General features: G+C 42.2%; 1 non-coding gene across 1 annotated transcript; it reads left to right on the top strand.

Moving 5' to 3' along the window:
- Positions 1-639: 639 nt before the first annotated feature.
- LOC112740092 (small nucleolar RNA R71) lies at positions 640-746 on the top strand. The gene has a single exon (XR_003171026.1). It is a non-coding gene; the product is annotated as a small nucleolar RNA R71 (small nucleolar RNA).
- The last annotated feature ends 16,326 nt before the right edge of the window (positions 747-17,072 follow it).

Here is a 17,072-nt window from a genome sequence, read left to right as displayed (position 1 = left end):
ATCCTTGATAGTCTTTCTTCCGATGATGGAGAGTTGAGATTGGAAGGATGAGAAGGGTCATTTTGACTTTGGTATGGATGTTAAGAAGTGTTGTTAGGTGGGTGTTGATATGACCTCTGTTTGGAGTGTTGGTGAGCTGCATTGTTGTTGGGGTTGTGGCGTCTCTGATCTTGGCCTTGATCCTGTTGGTTTCCCCAACCAAATTTTGGGTGGTTCCTCCAACCGGGATTATATGTTTTGGAGTATGGGTTATGGTGCTGCCTAGGTGAATTTCCAATGTAGTTGGCTTGTTCCTGATCACCCTCTGCTTCTTCATTCACTCCTTCTTGAGCTGCTGCTGAGGTGGTGATTGCTGCCACTTGATTCCTCTCCATCTTTTTAGTAAGGTCAGTCAGCTGCTTGGTAATAAGCTTGTTTTGAGCTAGCAGTGCATCCACATTGTTTAGCTCCATCACTCCTCTAGTGTTGCCTCTTTCAGAAGCATAGAAGTAGTCATTCTCTGCTACAGTCTCAATGACATCTATGGCTTCTTCAATGGTCTTCTTCTTGTTCAGAGATCCCCCGGATGAGTGGTCCACTGCCTTCTTTGATTCATACGAAAGGCCTTCATAGAAAATATGTAACTACACCCATTCATTTAACATATCTGGCGGGCATCTTCTTGTCAGGTCCTTAAACCTCTCCCATGCTTCATATAGAGTCTCACCATCTTGCTGCCTGAAGGTTTGTACCTCAGTTCTCAACCTGTTGATTCGTTGAGGAGGATAGAATCTTGCCAAGAATTTGTTCACCACGTCTTCCCAGGTTGCTAAACTCTCCTTTGGAAAGGATTCCAGCCATTTAGATGCTTTGTCCTTGAGTGAGAAGGGAAACAGAAGTAGTCTATAGGTGTCAGGGTGAACACCATTAGATTTCACAGTATCGCATATCCTCAGGAAGGTGGTTAGATGTTGATTGGGGTCTTCTTGGACACTTCCTCCGAATGAACAATTGTTCTGAACAAGGGTGATGAGCTGTGGCTTTAGTTCAAAGTTGTTGGCATGTATGGTTGGCCTTTGGATGCTACTTCCATAGTTTCCTGGATTTGGGTTGATGTAAAAGCCCATAACTCTTCTCTCTTGTCCAGCCTGATGCGCTGGACCTTCTCTGCCATGGTTGTAAGCCTCTTCTTCATGATGGTTCTCCATATTCTCATCCATGTTTGTTTCAAAGTACTTGACGTTAGGATTTTTGCCAGTAAAGAATTTTAATAAAACAGTCACGTTGTAGATATACTTTCTAAACCAACAAAAATCCCTTCGTACAAACGTTTTGGTTGTCACAAGTAACAAACCTCTTTTATAATTGATAACCGAGTATTCAAACCTCGGGTCGTCTTCTCAAGGAACTGCAGGGAAGTATGTTCTTATTATTGGCTATGGAGATTGTAAATGGGGGTTTCAAGAATGAAGAACGAATAGTTTAATTAGCAATTAAAGTAAATGAAGAACAAGTAATTTAAATAGCAAGTGAAATAAATAAATGACTATAAATAAACTTTTGGCAAGGTATGAAAAATTAGAGGTCCTATCCTGGCTATCCTTATCAATGATGATGAGAATTGAATCTTTATTCCACTTTGTTAACCTTTACTAAGATAAAGGAGGGTCAAGGGATTAATTGGTTTGATCTTTGGATCCTATTTATTTCCTAAGAAAAGATTGGGATTATTGAAGTTCAATTCAATTAACAAAGATAACAATTATCAATCACGTTTGAGTTTGATAACTCCTGAATTACTGATTTCTTAACCAAGACCAAAAGGAGAAAAATAAATCTACTTAGAATAAAAATGTCTTCAAAGTAAAAGCAACAATAGCATAAATAAGAGAAATCAACATTAAACTGAAATACCTCAAATAACATTAATAAAAGAGTAATCTGTAACATGAAAGGATTCATAAAGTAGCTTGCAAAAGTAAATAAAAGGAATATTGAACCTGATTAAAAGAGATAATCCTGAAAGCGAATAAAAATCCTAAATCTAAATCCTAATCCTAAAGAGAGAGGAGAGAACCTCCCTCAAAACTAAATATAATTCATGGAAAGTAAAAATTGGCGAGCTCTCCCTGGATGGATGCATTCCCTCACTTCATAACCTCTGGTCTATGCCTTCTGGACTTGGATTTGGGCCAAAAAGGGCCTCAGAATTCGCTATGAGCGTTTTCTACAATTTCTGGTGCGTGGCCTCTGTCACGCATCCGCGTGGGTCACGCGGTCGCGTCAGTTCGGAGCTTTTCTTGTCACGCGGTCGCGTCAGTCATGCGGCCGCGTCGCTGTTGATTCGCGCTTGGCATGTGATCGCATCGTCTATGCGATCGCGTGGATGCCAGTTTCTTCAAGGACTCCATTTTGTGCTTTCCTTCCATTTTTGTATGTTTTCTTTCCATCCTTTGAGTCATTCCTGCCTTAGAAGATTTGAAACTACTCAACACGCTAATCACGGCATCGAATGGAAATAAAGGTAATTAAAATAATTAATTTTAAAGCATAGGAAACATGTTTTTCACATACATCATATAATAAGGAAGGAAAAGTAAAACCATGCAATTAATATGAATAAGTGGGTGAAGGATTGAATAAATCACTCAAATTAAGCACAAAATATATCATAAAATATGGGTTTATCAACCTCCCCACACTTAAACAATAGTATGTCCTCATGCTAAATCCAAGGTAAAGAGTAAGGTAAGGTTAAAGTGGTGGAATTTTATGCAATGCAACCTATTCTAAATGCAACTACCTAAATGAGTCATGCAATTCTAATTTATTCACTCATATATAAAGCTTGCATGTAGTTAAATTAATTCACATTCTCAAGGAATCATATATATACATAGCCAACCCTTAAATAATAAAGCACCTTTGCAAATGAGATGGGAAAGAAAAATATTTTACAAACTTGCAAAACAATTAGTAAATTAAGCATAGATATATGTTGATGAGTTATTGAACCCTCACTAGATTTTGTGTTTACTCTCTAGTCACTCAGTGTTTATTTGGTTAATCACTCTATTCTTCTTTTTATTCTTACTTTCTATAACTTTGTTCTTCATCTAACCAATCAACAATTATAGAATATAGTCATACTAAAAATCATGAGGTCTTAAGTAAGGTTGTAATGGGGCCAAGGTAAAGGTAAAGGTATATGTATAAGGCTAAGTGAGCTAATTAAGTGAATCCTTGATTAGTCTAAGATTTCACCTAACATACATACTTTCTAAATTAGAGCTTCTTCACCTCTTTTTCCATTTTTTTTCACTTTTGATGTTACATGCTCATGTCTTGATCTTTATTTTTATCCCATGTGCATTGTTTTTATTTTGCATTTTGGGGAATTCTTTTGTATCCCCTTTATTCAAATGCTGAAAATTAAAATATTATAATAAATTATATATATATATATATATATATATATATATATATATATTTTTTTTTTTTTTAATGCACATGGTAAATTAATTATTTTAATCTCACATGAGCATGTTTCCCAAAAATTTTATTTTGATTAATTTTATTTCTTTCAACTTCCTACCCTTTCTTTTTATCATCTATGTTCCCAATGGGTTTTCCTACACTTAAACAGTAAACAATTTCTTTCTTAAGCTAACCAAGGATTCAACTTGGGATTTTTATTTTATTTTTCTGCTTAAGGCTAGTAATGTGGTTATTATAAAAAAAAAAAGGGGGATTTAAAGGCTCAAGGGGACTAACAAAGGTGATGTAAAAGGTAGGCTATTTTTGAGACATGTGGGTTAAAATCAAATAATGGCATCAATCACTTTCTTGGTATGTATCTATATTCTACAACTGGACATATAGATTAAAACAAAGTAAAGAACATCAGAATAAAAAGAAGCGAAACACACAGGGATGAAATTATGGTTTGAATGTAACCATATAATTAAGCTCAAGACTCACAGGCTGTGTGTTCTCTAACTCAAACATCATATATCATTCATATATGTTATGCAGGTTTAGTTAAAAATTCCCATTATTCTCATAAAAAAATTATTTAGGGTGGCCTTTAAGGTTTTAATGTTTCTCCTTGATGAAATGTTGTTAGTTTAACTACATTGTGTAATGCTACATATACAAGGTTTATGGATTTGATTCTGTTATGTTCAAGTTCCTAGCTTACTTCCTTTTTATATTTTCCAATTTAAACTAAGTTATCTTATGCTAAAAAGGGTAAACTATACTAATTAATCCACTAATAAGTTAGAATTGCAAACTAAACTAATGCAGAATGCAGGAATAGAGTAAAAATATATAAAAGTAGCAATGTATAAATACTCAGAAAATAAAAATAAAAATAGAGAGAAAAATACAGAAAAATATCCAAAATAAAAGAAAAAGAGTCTGTAGTGGTTCACCAAGATAATACGCCAAAGATGGTGACCTCCCCACACTTAAAATGAAACATCGTCCCTGATGCTCAATCAAGCAGGGTGTGAAGGGGTGTCATCACTGGAAGGAATGGTAGCTGAAGTCTCTGTGGTGGTGGGCTGATGATCTGGCTGCTGTAGAGGAAGTGCTGTCTGGATAGGGATCTCAGGATCTGCAGCCTGGATCTGATGTGGAACCTCTGCCTGTGGTGCAGCCTGCTCTGTGCCTGCCTGCTCTGTCTCTCTCTATGGGTGGGTCTCAGCTTCGGGATCATCCGCCTCCTCCTCAGATGCCTCGGATGGTGTGTCAGGCTCGGAGGGGATGTCGCCAGAGCGTATCATCAGCTTCAGGTGCTCATAGCGTCGCTTGTTGCGACGCTCCATCTGGTCAAGCCGTCAAAACAGGCGGTGCACTTGATGATAGATGGGCTCTGGGGCAGGTGGAGGTGCAGTGGTGGTGGAATGTGTAGCTGTAAAGGAAGAGGGGCCAGCAGATGGTGTGGCAGTGTCACCAGGGAGGGTTGGAGGTCTGTAACCCAAGGCCAGAAAGTTTCTGCTGTGCAGGATAATCTTTTCGCATTCTGCAACAGGTGGCCTCTCATCAGCATCCTCCCAAGGCACATATCCTCAGCTTTCTGATAACCGTCTGGCTGATCAGATTTGGGCAGAAGCTTCAGAACATCTTCAATTGCCTCCTCAGTAACCAAAATCTGCTTCCCTCTGAGGTTCACTGCATCTAGGGAGGTTTTGAAGTAATTGCAGTAGAATTCTCTAACCCAAGATGCATTGACCTCAGTCAGATGTCTCTCCAGGAAGAACCAGCCTCTTTGTTTGATTTGGTCAGAGGTGTACTGCTGGAGTTCTTCTGGGATCTTCAGAGTTCTCTCCAGTTATAGGTTCCTGGATGTTGCAAACACTGGATACTTCAGCTCACAGTATCGGTTTGTAAATTTTATTGGATCAGTGGCAGGAAGCAGTTGGTCAGCCTTCTCCTGCGGGGTAAAGTGTTTCTCCCGCCAGGAGGCATCATGCATTAGATCTATGATGGACATAGATGAATCTCCTCTTTTACGTTTGCCAGTGGTAGCCTTTCCTTTTCCCTTTCTCTGGGAATCAAACATCCTGAAAAACAGAAAACCAGGATATAATAAAAATAGAAAAATAAATAGGCAAATAGTCAAAAGAAACACAAAATGGCAAAGGAGAATTAGAATGAGGTAAATGAGTTAAGTAAATGTGCATTAAGGATTGTATAGGAGTTAGAAGTTTGAAAAGAAGAATTTACAATCCAAAATGTAATTGAATTCATGTGAAATAGAAAAATTAACATTATGCCATGGTTAGAAGGTTAAAAGAAAGTGAAAAACCAGAAGAAAGATTTTAAAAGGTTAGTTTGGTTAGAAGTGAAAAAGAGTTTAGGAAGTTAACATTAGTGAGTTAGTAGAAAGTGGGTTAAAGTAAGTGGCATAATAAAAATATTCCAAGTAACAAGTATTCACAGTTAGAAACTATAGGTAACTCATAACCACATAAGGAAAATAGGTTGATGCTGATTCAAATAGATATAGAGAAAGCAAAAATTGGAATCAAAACATCACAAATGCAGTTTATGAACCAGGAAATCAAAAAGGATAGAAAGCATGCCCTGACATTCATGAAATGGTTTGGTTAAAGCAGAGGAAAATAGAGTTCAAAATGCCAAAACCAAAACATGAATGAAAATATTTTATAGAAATTTGGGCAGCATTCCGGCTAAAATTGGATTGTCCCGAAAAATAAACAGCAATCAAATAGTTCATATGAATTATGAATAAAGCTGCAATTACATATAAGGAATAAGAATCATGAAAAACAGAGTAAAGAGCAGCATGAAATAAGGAATTACAGCATATGAACTAACATCACAGCAGCAGCAGGATAGCAAAACATAAAGCAATAAACACGAACGGTGCAATTAAACAGACCTAAATCCACTAACCATATCCTAGGCTACCTAACAACCTAAAATCCACTACAACATGCATATCTAACTAGCCTAAATATGAACATAAACAGAAAAAAATTAAGAACTAACTATGAATGAAAAAAAGGGTGACGTTTTGCGGAACCTGGGAGACGAATGAAGGAAGTTGGGGTAGAGAGGTGGCTGGGGATGACGGGGCAGTGGCGTCCGGCGCGGTGGCTGGTGGTGGTGGTGCTGTTTGGAGGTAGGTAGGGGAAGAGGGGGGTAATGGGGTTTTGGGGGAAGGAAGGGTGGTTGTGGGTGGTGTGGGGGCGCAGCGGTTGATGGCAGCGCAGTGGGTGGTGCTCGCGGAGGAGGGAGGCAGGGGTGGTTTTGGGTGGAGGAAGAAGGAAGAGGGGGGAAAAAAAGAAGGGGGGGTTGGGTGGTCGGCGGGGTTCGGTTCTGGGTGGTCGGCGGGGTCTGGGTGGTCGGTGGTCGGACGGTGGCTGGCGGTGGTTGGTGGTGGGAGAGGAAGAGAGGGAGGAGAGGGTTTGGGGGGAGGGGGGGGCTGCGCGACTGGTAGGGTTCGCGTGAATAGGGGGGTTATAATTTTAAATCCACGCGATCGCATGGGGCACGCGATCGCGTGGTTGTGGTGAAAATGGGGTTGACGCGATCGCGTGGGTCGCGCGATCGCATGGAGGGGTAAGAGAGGGGATGACGCGATCACATGGGGCATGCGAACGCATCACTGGAAATTATGCTAAACGCACGATTCCAGCATCGTTTCAGCGCAACTCTCTGTCTCCCTTTGGGATTTGTGCAATCCATGTGACACGATCGCGTCGCTTACGCGGTTACGTGGGATTGGTTGTGTGCATGTGACGCGATCGCATGGGGCATGCGATCGCGTGGGCCATTTTGTGCTAGACGCACAATGGCCGCACAATTCCAGCCCAACTTTCTGGACGTTGGATCCTTACACCGATTTCCATATCACGCGGCCGCGTGGGTGACGCGATCGCGTGGGTAGTGTTTTTCACAATATGACGCGATCGTATGAGTGATGCGGTCGTGTCGCGCACCCTTTTTTTTATTATACATATGCATGAAAAGTGCAGAATGCAATGATTAATATGAGTGAGATGCAAAATTCCAGGTTCAATATAATAAAATAAAATAAAACTTGAAAGCAAATAAAACTAAATAAAAATTAAAAAGAAACGATCATACCATGGTGGGTTGTCTCCCACCTAGCACTTTTTGTTAAAGTCCTTAAGTTGGACATTGGAGGAGCTTTCTGCTATGGCGGCTTATGCTTAAATTCATCCAGAAATCTCCACCAATGCTTGGAATGCCAATAGCCTCCGTGGTCCCAAACTAGGCATGTAAAGCTTCTGAGCAGCTTCAAACAGATTGTCAAGCTCCCGGGGTGACGAATGTCAGAATAGAATCCATGATCCCAAGCCTTGCGTTTAAATCCGCCTCTGTCTTGATCTATATTTTTCCATCCGGGCGGTTTAGAAAGTAGATTCTCACCATAGTGACCAAACATTTTCCGAGATCCATTCAATTGAGCATGATACCAATCCGTGCACTTCGAGTTGAAGCGTGGAGCATTATTGAACCTTGTGCACCAGCTTTGAGTGCGAGCCATTTTCCTCTTACTCTTAAAGCCGCAGAGAGCTCTAAGCTGGCCATCTGTTTTATGTAAACCATATTCAAGTGAATAAGTAAAGTTAAAGGTTAAGGATTGTACCCACTTGAAGCTTGTATTAGGTGGTAATGGCCTTGGGGTAGGTGTTTCTGGTGGTTCTGTAAGTTCTTCTCCCTTGTGCTCTTCTGTGAATTCCTCCACTTCCTTGCAAGGTTCTTCAAATGCATCTGAGTCCTGGTCAAAGTCTTCTATGTCTTCCTCATCACTTGAGTCATAGATTAGAGGTTGAGAGAAATCTACCTCCGCATCATCTTCGTATTCACTTGGGGAAGATTCTTCGAACTCAGAGAATTCACTTGCGGATGCAAGTTCATTACTAAGAGAGCTAGACTTGTGACTATCATCATCAAGGGAATTTGTGTCCTGGGTTATTCCGTCTAGTTCTTCATAAATAACTTGCCTTGGGGATTGTGCAATATCCTCCTTAGCATCAACTGTAACGTCCTTGACGGAGTTCTCCTCAACTCTGGATTCCCATGGAGGTTCAGCGTCTCCTAGATCTTCAACCAACTCTTCTTCTTGTACAATGACAGCTTCTTCTACTTGTTCTAGTACGAATTCATGCTCTGTCTTATCCACTGGAGTTTTTAGTGTCTCCTTTATGCTACGCTCTTCATTAGATTGTCCACATGGGGCTGTGGTTGGTCCTTGAATGTTCACGCGTCTAGAAGCTAATTGAATTACTGCTTGCTCTAGTTGTCGAATGGTTGTTTGAAGTTTATTTACTGTTGTCTTGAGGCGAACCTCTGATTCTTGGGGTGATGGATTTGGACATGAAACATAGGGAAGTGGTGGTGCTTGGGGGTGATTGGATTGGAACTGGGGTAGGAAAGGATCATACGGTGGCGAATGGTGAAGAGAAGCTTGTGAGTGTGGTGGTTCGAGGTTATGTTGAGAGGTTGGTCTATAGGTGACAAATGAATTTTTGCCGGTATAGAAATTATCAAATGATCAATCGTAGTATAGTCTAAACCGACGCAAAATCATTCATCAAACAAATCTACAATCTATATCCGAGAGTACTAGTCCCCCGAGTCGTTCTCCCTTGGAATTGCCAAAGTGTGCATCTTATTGATTTAGTAAGCTTTGTTGGAATTCTTTGAAGGTTTTAGCAAGTAATGAGAAACAAACAATCAATTATCAAAAGACTTGGCTTAGTGTTGGCATTAGAATTTCTATCCTTATAGTCTATTCAATATTGACAATAATTAGGCCTTGCTTCATTTAGTTATCCCCTAGGTATAGAAGGAAGTCAAATGAAAGCAATCAACTTGAGTCACAAGTCCTAGCTTCACCTTATGGGAATCTAGCTTTAGTGCACTCCAAGCCAATTAGCAATCCCTAATTCCAAATCAACTATCGATACAACTATTCAACTTCTTCCAAGGACCAAACCCTATGCCAAGTGTGAAAATTCTACTCCATATCTAGTGTTGTCATTTTATCAAACATGTGGTGAGCAAGAAGGAAAGTCATAGTAAAATGAGAAAAAAAGTTGAATTGAAAGTATTGCAACACAAAGATCTAACAACAAGTCTCAAAGAGTAGCAATGAAAATCTAAAATAGAGATGAAATCCAAAATTACAAAGTTGAATTCTAGATCTATGAGAATTGATCAATTGTATCTACTACTTGAAATTGGAGAAGAAAATCTATGACATGAACAAAGTGGAGTGAGAATTGTAATGGATCTCACCCAAAAAGTCATTGAAAATTCAGAAATTAGAAGAGGATGAACCCTAGTGAAGCTTGGAATCTCCCTCTTCTTCCTCCCAAAAGTGTAACTAACTTTCCTCTCTCCCCAAAAAATCTAGATCTAGAAAATGAACTAAAAGTGTCCTTAACCCTTGTTCCTTTGGTCTTCTTAAGCTTTTCCCGCCAAGGTGTTTCTCCAAGAGTGGAATCCTTAACTGCCTCCACACCTAAGTCACGTGACTTCTTAAAAAATCATATTCGCAAATCGGCGCGCACGCGCAAGGCACGCGCACGCGCCGTTGAGACGTCTTGTAATGTGCGCGGAGGCGTAATGTACGCGTGCGCGCCCATGAAGATCCTGGCTTAGCCGCTTCTCAAGCCGGCTCTTGGCTTCGGCTCCACGTTGCCCTATCCGTGCGGGCGCGCAAGGTGCGCGCACGCGCCCATGTGGAAATCTCCAAAGCTTAATCCTCATGCTTCCTTCCTTTGTACCCGTCTTCCTTCTCTCTTTCGGTCCATTCCTACTCTATATCCTGAAACCACTTAACACACAAGTCACGGCATCGAATGGCATCAAGAGAAGATTGGAAATGTATCTATTTTAGTGCGAAATAAGCATGTTTTCATTCATGAGGCGAAACTAGGAAAGGAATGCAAAATCTTGTATTTTCATATAGAAAGTGTGTGGAATCATTGATAAAACCCCTGAAATCAGCACAAGATAAACCCTCAAGTTGGGGTTTGTCAACCTCCTCACACTTAGATCCTAGCATGTCCTCATGCTTAGAGAAATGCAAAGAAACACAGAAGACCGAGGGATTGCAAAAGTATAAGACTCATGAAGTGCAACCTACTTATATGCATGCAACTATGACTAGTGCCACTATCCAATTGGTTGGGAGCAAATTAACCTTCTTAGGACATATGCAAGCACATGGGGTACAACGATGGTCAAAGCATAGGACTTGCCACTTTCTAAGCATCAAATGCAATATGTGAAACCTTGCATGAGGAATGCTCGCGAGAGCCGGAAATCAAAGGATTGAGCATCGAACCCTCGGCGGAAGTGTTTGCACTCTAATCACTCGGTGTTTGGGGTTTATTCTCTCAATTCTCCCCTAATCATGCTTTCCAAGAATTGTTTTTCATCTAACAATCAACAATTATTCAATGCATGCATACAATTATCATGAGGTCTTTTCCTTAGGTTGTAATGGGGTTAGGGTCAAGGTAGGGTCATATATGGCTAGTGGACTTAGGATTTGAATCTTTGATTAACTTAAACTTTCCCACCTAACCCATATAATGACCTATACAATTAAGTACTAGCCTAACTACCCATTCCTCACTTTTCCACATACTCATGCATTTTCTTTTCGTTTCACAATACTTATGCATTGATTCCTCTTGAGCTTCGCTTTGGGGCATTTTGTCCCTTATTTATTATATTTTTTTTCTTTGTTTTTTCTTTCTTTTTCTATTTTTCTTTTTCTTTTCCATATTGTTCTTCTTTTTCTTTTGTTCTTTTGTTTTTCTCAATTTTTTTTATATACAAGAGCGTCAATGCATAAGGTTTTACATTTGATCAATTCATGAGTATGTACCCAATTCCCAATATTCCAATAATAATACAAAATACCCTTCTATTCACCCAATGCCCCAAGGTTCCCACACTTGAATGATACTCACACACACTAGCCTAAGCTAATCAAAGATCCAAATAAGGACTTTTATTGTTTTCCGCTTTAAGGCTTGTAATGTGCTAAATTAAGAACAAAGTGGGTTAATCGTAGGCTCAAGTTTGGCTAACAAAGGAAGTAGAAGGTATGGCCGTTTGGTTGAGTGAGCTAATGAAATGATGGCCTCAATCATATAAATGCATGAATACACCAAATAATGGACATAAAGAGTCAAACAAATCAAAGATCACAGTCATGGAAGGAGAATAATGCGCACAAGAAGGAAAGATAAGTGGTTATAAGATGTAACCACACCATTAGGCTCAAATCTCACAAGCTTGTGTTCTTAGCTCAAAACCATGTTCCAAAATATAATTCTTCATGCAACTTTTGCATCAAAGCATTTAAAATTTGCAATGCCATGGTTGCCCCAAAATGTTGGTTTCCTAAGAGAGAATTTCATTGTTCCAACCAGGCAGGCTTATCATGCGAATGGTGCCAACTAAGACCTAATCATGCAACCTATCCTAATTTATTCAGATTTATTCAGATGTTACCTACGGAGATCGGTCGGCCGACCTCCCCACACTTAAAACTTAGCACGGTCCTCCGTGCTAGAGGTTAGGCGCGCTGGTTGATTGAGCTCCGAGCGTGCCACATCTCCAATGCCATTGCTATCTCCGCTTGAAGTTGCGGTGGAGGTGGAGATATCGGGTTCCTCCATTGGTGGGGTGATCATGCTTAGAAGCCTCTTCACATGAGCATAGCGGCGTTAGTTACGCCTCTCATAACGGTCTAATTTGTTGTGAAGGTCTTCAAGGCGTTGGGCGGCCGGTTTTTGTGATGTAGATGAAGTGGTAGCGTGGCCAGTTGGTGTGGGTAGTTCAATGTCCTTGGTGACTTCCGGAGGCTTGAGGCATCTCTTGGTTGGAATGATATCACCATCGACCGGTATTGAGGTTCGCCTGTCTTTAGTCTCCCGGATGACGCCGGCTTTCGCAACTAAAGCCGTCACTAAAGCGGGGAATGGTAGATTTCCCTTGGCATGAATGCACCCCATGGATTGGCGGATGGCACGCGGAGCGTCGACCGGTTTCTCGGTCAAGATGCACCATATCAATAAGGCAAGCTTGGCGGTGATGGATGACCCATGCGTGCTTGGGAGCACGTAATGAGCTAGAATTTGGGCCCATGCCGTGGCTTCTTGAGTGAGGTGGCGGACATCTAAACCCTTGGGTCTTCGTTTTATGGTCCCCCGAATCCAATATGCGTCGGGTAAAGCAATGACGCGGAGGATTGCGCTCCAATCGAATGCGCGGTCAACGCATGTAGCCAAGACTTCTTGGTAGGCGTCATATGCATCCGTTGACGGTGCAATTCCAAGGACTTCACGGATGGTTTCCACTGTGACCGACACTTGTTTCCGGCGCACAAATATTGATGTGAGATGAGGTGAGTGGAAGTTGGAGTAGAATTCCACCACCCATGAGAGATTGGCCTCCGTTGGTTGCCTCAAGAGGAATCTCCAATGCCTCCGGTCAATATGTGGCATCACAATCGGACTGAGGTGAGCCGGTAAGACTAGGAGGGGTTCCGGATGGTAATTCCTTTCAATCATTCTGGAGTAAACAAGTTCGCAGTAACGGTTGGGAAACTTGTTTGAATCCTTAGGAGGGTTGTCCTTCTCTAGAACGTCAACGGGGCCCTTAGTCTTCTTCAGGAGGGGCTTGGCCGTTAGTTCTTGGCGCGCTTTATTGGAGGCCGGCTTCTTGGGGCCTTTCCCGTTGTCCCTTTTGATGACCATCCTGTAGAAGCAAGAAAGGAAAATATCAAACCCAAAGAAATGGAGGTACATGAGCTCTATGTAATGAAAGTTATGCCATAGAATATGGGTATCTTTGTTACATGACAGCTGCAACATGTAACTAGGATAATGTGTGAAGAGCAAGGCAAATAATTTTCATGTGGTGCAAGGGTAGTTTAAGCATGCAAGGAAGAGGCATGAGAGGCACATACCCTTAGGGGCCATAAGTAGAAGGCAAGCTAAGAAAATGGGGATGAATGGTTTGTGGAAAGTGGGGATGCACTCAAAAGTGCTTGGTTGAGAGGCAAGGTAGTCACAATAAGTCCAAAATTCAAGTGTGCCTTTCATCGAACACTTGGTGTGCATCCCTCAAGTAGTATGTGATTATGTGAAAATGAGAGCAATGTAACTTTCCACAATCCATTATTAATGGATGTAATGCATATTGAGTGCAAGAAAAGTAAGTAACACCATTCATCTATGCATGTAAGTTAGTTTGAGACCCAAATGCTCATGAAGAATTGGATTGAGAGAGAAGAGGGAGCAAAGACATCCCAAGGGAGGAACTAGAGAAAGAGGGAAGAGAGAAGAAAAAGAAGAAGGAAGCTACCTAAAAGATGGTGCAATTAAATGACAGATTAATGGACTAAGAGGGGGCCTAGTATAATACCTTGTGAGATGTAGAAAGATATGGAAAAAGAAGAGAGGTGGAATGAGAATGAAGGGGTGAGTGTGTCCCTTTTATTTTTAAGGCGTCGATCACCGGCGCGTGCGCGCGCGGTGCGCGCTCGCGCAGGGAGCGAGGTGGGCTAGGGGCGCGCGCGCGCGCAGGTCGCGTGCGCACCCATGCGCTTGGGCTGGGGACACAGGAGAGGCATAGGGGTGGCCTAACTCTCTGGAAGAAGTACCAGAGATGGCTTCAGCGCGTTTTGGCGCGCGCGCGTCCTCGTGGTTGTGCCCCAGGCATGAGAGGGGCCTGGAGGGGGCTCAACTCTCTGTGAAATGGCCCAGAGAGGAGTGCAGAGTGAAAGGGCGCGTGCGCGGCTGTGGCGCACGCGCGCATTCTGTGCTCGCTTTGTATGGACGCGTGCGCGCCAGGTGCGCGCACGCGGCAAGGGTGCTGGGCTGGTGGCTTAGTGTAGGCTTGAGAGCGGCTTAACTCTCTGTAAAATGTACTAGGGGGGCAGCAAAGCAATCGGCGCGGACGCGCGCCATGCGCTTGCGCTTCGATTGACGGATTTCGCTCATGTGCGCGGACGCGCCATGTGCGCGCACGCGCAGAGGGGTGGGTTTTTTCTAAATTTGCAAGTGGTTACCCCTTTTCAACATTTCAAACCCCCCTTTCCATACAGCCACTTAAGCACTATAGCAAATGAAGTCAACAAATGAAGGGGAGTTGTCATTAAAATCTAGCTAACAAACATGAAGTCAAGTGTCTATGTACAAGTCTCAAAGGAAGATCTTACCATGGTGGGGTGTCTCCCACCTAGCACTTTTGTTTAATGTCCTTAAGTTGGACTTTCAACAGCTTATAGTGTTTATTCAAGAGTTGCATCCCTCAAGAGGAACACTTCAAATTCCTTGGCGTTCTTTCTTTGCTCACCATGATACAATTTGAGATGGTGCCCGTTTACCTTGAAGATGTCCGGGTTTGATGGGTGGCGCAAGTGATAGACTCCATAAGGTTCTACTTTCTCCACTTGGTAGGGCCCATCCCACCTTGATCTAAGCTTTCCGGGTAGTAATCTCAACCTTGAATTGTAGAGAAGGACTAGGTCACCGGGTCGGAATTCTCTTCTCCTAATGTCCTTGTCATGGATGGCTTTCAACTTTTCCTTATAAAGTCTGGAGTTGTCGTAAGCTTCCAATCTCATACATTCTAATTCAGCCAATTGAAGCTTTCTCTCTACTCCGGCCCCACCCAAGCTCATATTACACTCCTTTACGGCCCAATAAGCTTTATGTTCGATCTCTACCGGTAGGTGACATGCTTTGCCATATACAAGCCGGAAGGGGCTCATGCCAATGGGTGTCTTGTAAGCCGTTCGATAGGCCCACAATGCATCGGAGAGTTTAATGCTCCAATCTTTCCTATTCGGCTTTACAATCCTTTCCAATACATGCTTGATTTCCCGGTTAGAGACTTCGGCTTGGCCGTTTGTCTGAGGGTGGTAAGCCGTGGCGACTTTGTGGATGATGCCATATTTTCTCATGAGGCCGTCTATTCTTTTGTTGCAAAAGTGGGATCCTTGGTCACTTATGATTGCTCTTGGGGCGCCAAAGCGACAAATGATGTTGTTCCTCACAAAAGAATACACAACATTAGCGTCATCCGTTCGGGTGGGGATTGCCTCAACCAATTTTGACACATAATCGACGGCTAGCAAGATGTAGAGGAAGCCATTGGAATTTGGAAATGGTCCCATGAAGTCGATTCCCCATACGTCAAAGATTTCGCAAAATAGCATATTTTGTTGGGGAATTTCGTCCTTCTTGGAAATATCTCCAAACCTAATACATTGGGGACAAGATTTGCAATAGAGAGAAGCATCTTTGAGAAGAGTTGGCCACCAAAATCCGCAATCAAGGATTTTTCTTGCCGTTCTTTGGGGTCCGTAGTGACCACCTCCTTCGGAAGCATGGCAAGTGTCCAAGATTGCTTAGAATTTGGTTTGAGGTATGCACCGTCGCACTATTTGGTCCGCTCCACACCTCCACAAATAGGGATCATCCCAAATATAGTATTTGGATTCGCTTTTCAGCTTATCCTTTTGGTGTTTGTTGAGATTGGGAGGGAAAGTGCGTGAAACCAAATAGTTTGCTATTGGGGCATACCAAGGAACCACTTCCGAGATTGCATGCAAAGCATCTAAAGGAAAGGAATCATTGATAGGAGTGGTGTCGCCTTTTGTGTGTTCGAGGCGACTTAAATGGTCCGCCACTAGGTTTTGGGCACCGCTCCTATCTTTGATTTCCAAATCAAATTCTTGTAATAAGAGCACCCAACGAATTAATCTCGGTTTGGATTCCTTTTTTGCCAACAAGTACTTTAGTGCCGCGTGATCCGAGTACACTACTACCTTGGAACCAAGAAGATAGGCTCGGAACTTGTCCAAAGCAAAAACAATAGCTAGAAGTTCCTTTTCGGTAGTGGTGTAGTTGGATTGGGCTCCGTCTAATGTTTTGGAAGCATAAGCTATGACATAGGGAATCTTACCTTCGCGTTGTGCTAACGCGGCTCCTATCGCATAATTCGAAGCGTCACACATGATTTCAAAGGATTGAGTCCAATTGGGTCCTCGTACAATAGGGGCTTGTGTCAATGCTACCTTGAGTTTGTCATATGCTTCCATACATTCCTTGCTCATCTCAAATTCGGTGTCTTTTTGTAGTAATCGAGAAAGAGGTAGGGCCACCTTGCTAAAGTCCTTGATGAATCTCCGGTAGAATCCTGCATGTCCAAGAAAAGAACGGACTTCCCTCTCGGAGGAGGGGTAAGGTAAACTAGATATGACATTTATCTTTGCCGGATCTACGGAGATGCCTTCCTTTGATACTATGTGTCCCAAAACAATGCCTTGTTTGACCATGAAATGACATTTTTCAAAATTTAAGACAAGGTTTGTTTTGGTGCATCTTTCTAAGACTTTTTCAAGGTTACCTAAGCAATGCTCAAATGACTCACCATACACGCTAAAATCATCCATGAAAACTTCCATTGATTGCTCTAGGAAGTCCGCAAATAGGCTCATCATGCATCTTTGGAACGTTGCCGGTGCATTGCATAGGCCAAATGGCATACGCTTG

The sequence above is a fragment of the Arachis hypogaea genome, chromosome 13, assembly GCF_003086295.3.
Source record: "Arachis hypogaea cultivar Tifrunner chromosome 13, arahy.Tifrunner.gnm2.J5K5, whole genome shotgun sequence".
NCBI lineage: Eukaryota > Viridiplantae > Streptophyta > Magnoliopsida > Fabales > Fabaceae > Arachis > Arachis hypogaea.
This window is presented reverse-complemented; position numbering and strand designations above follow the sequence as displayed.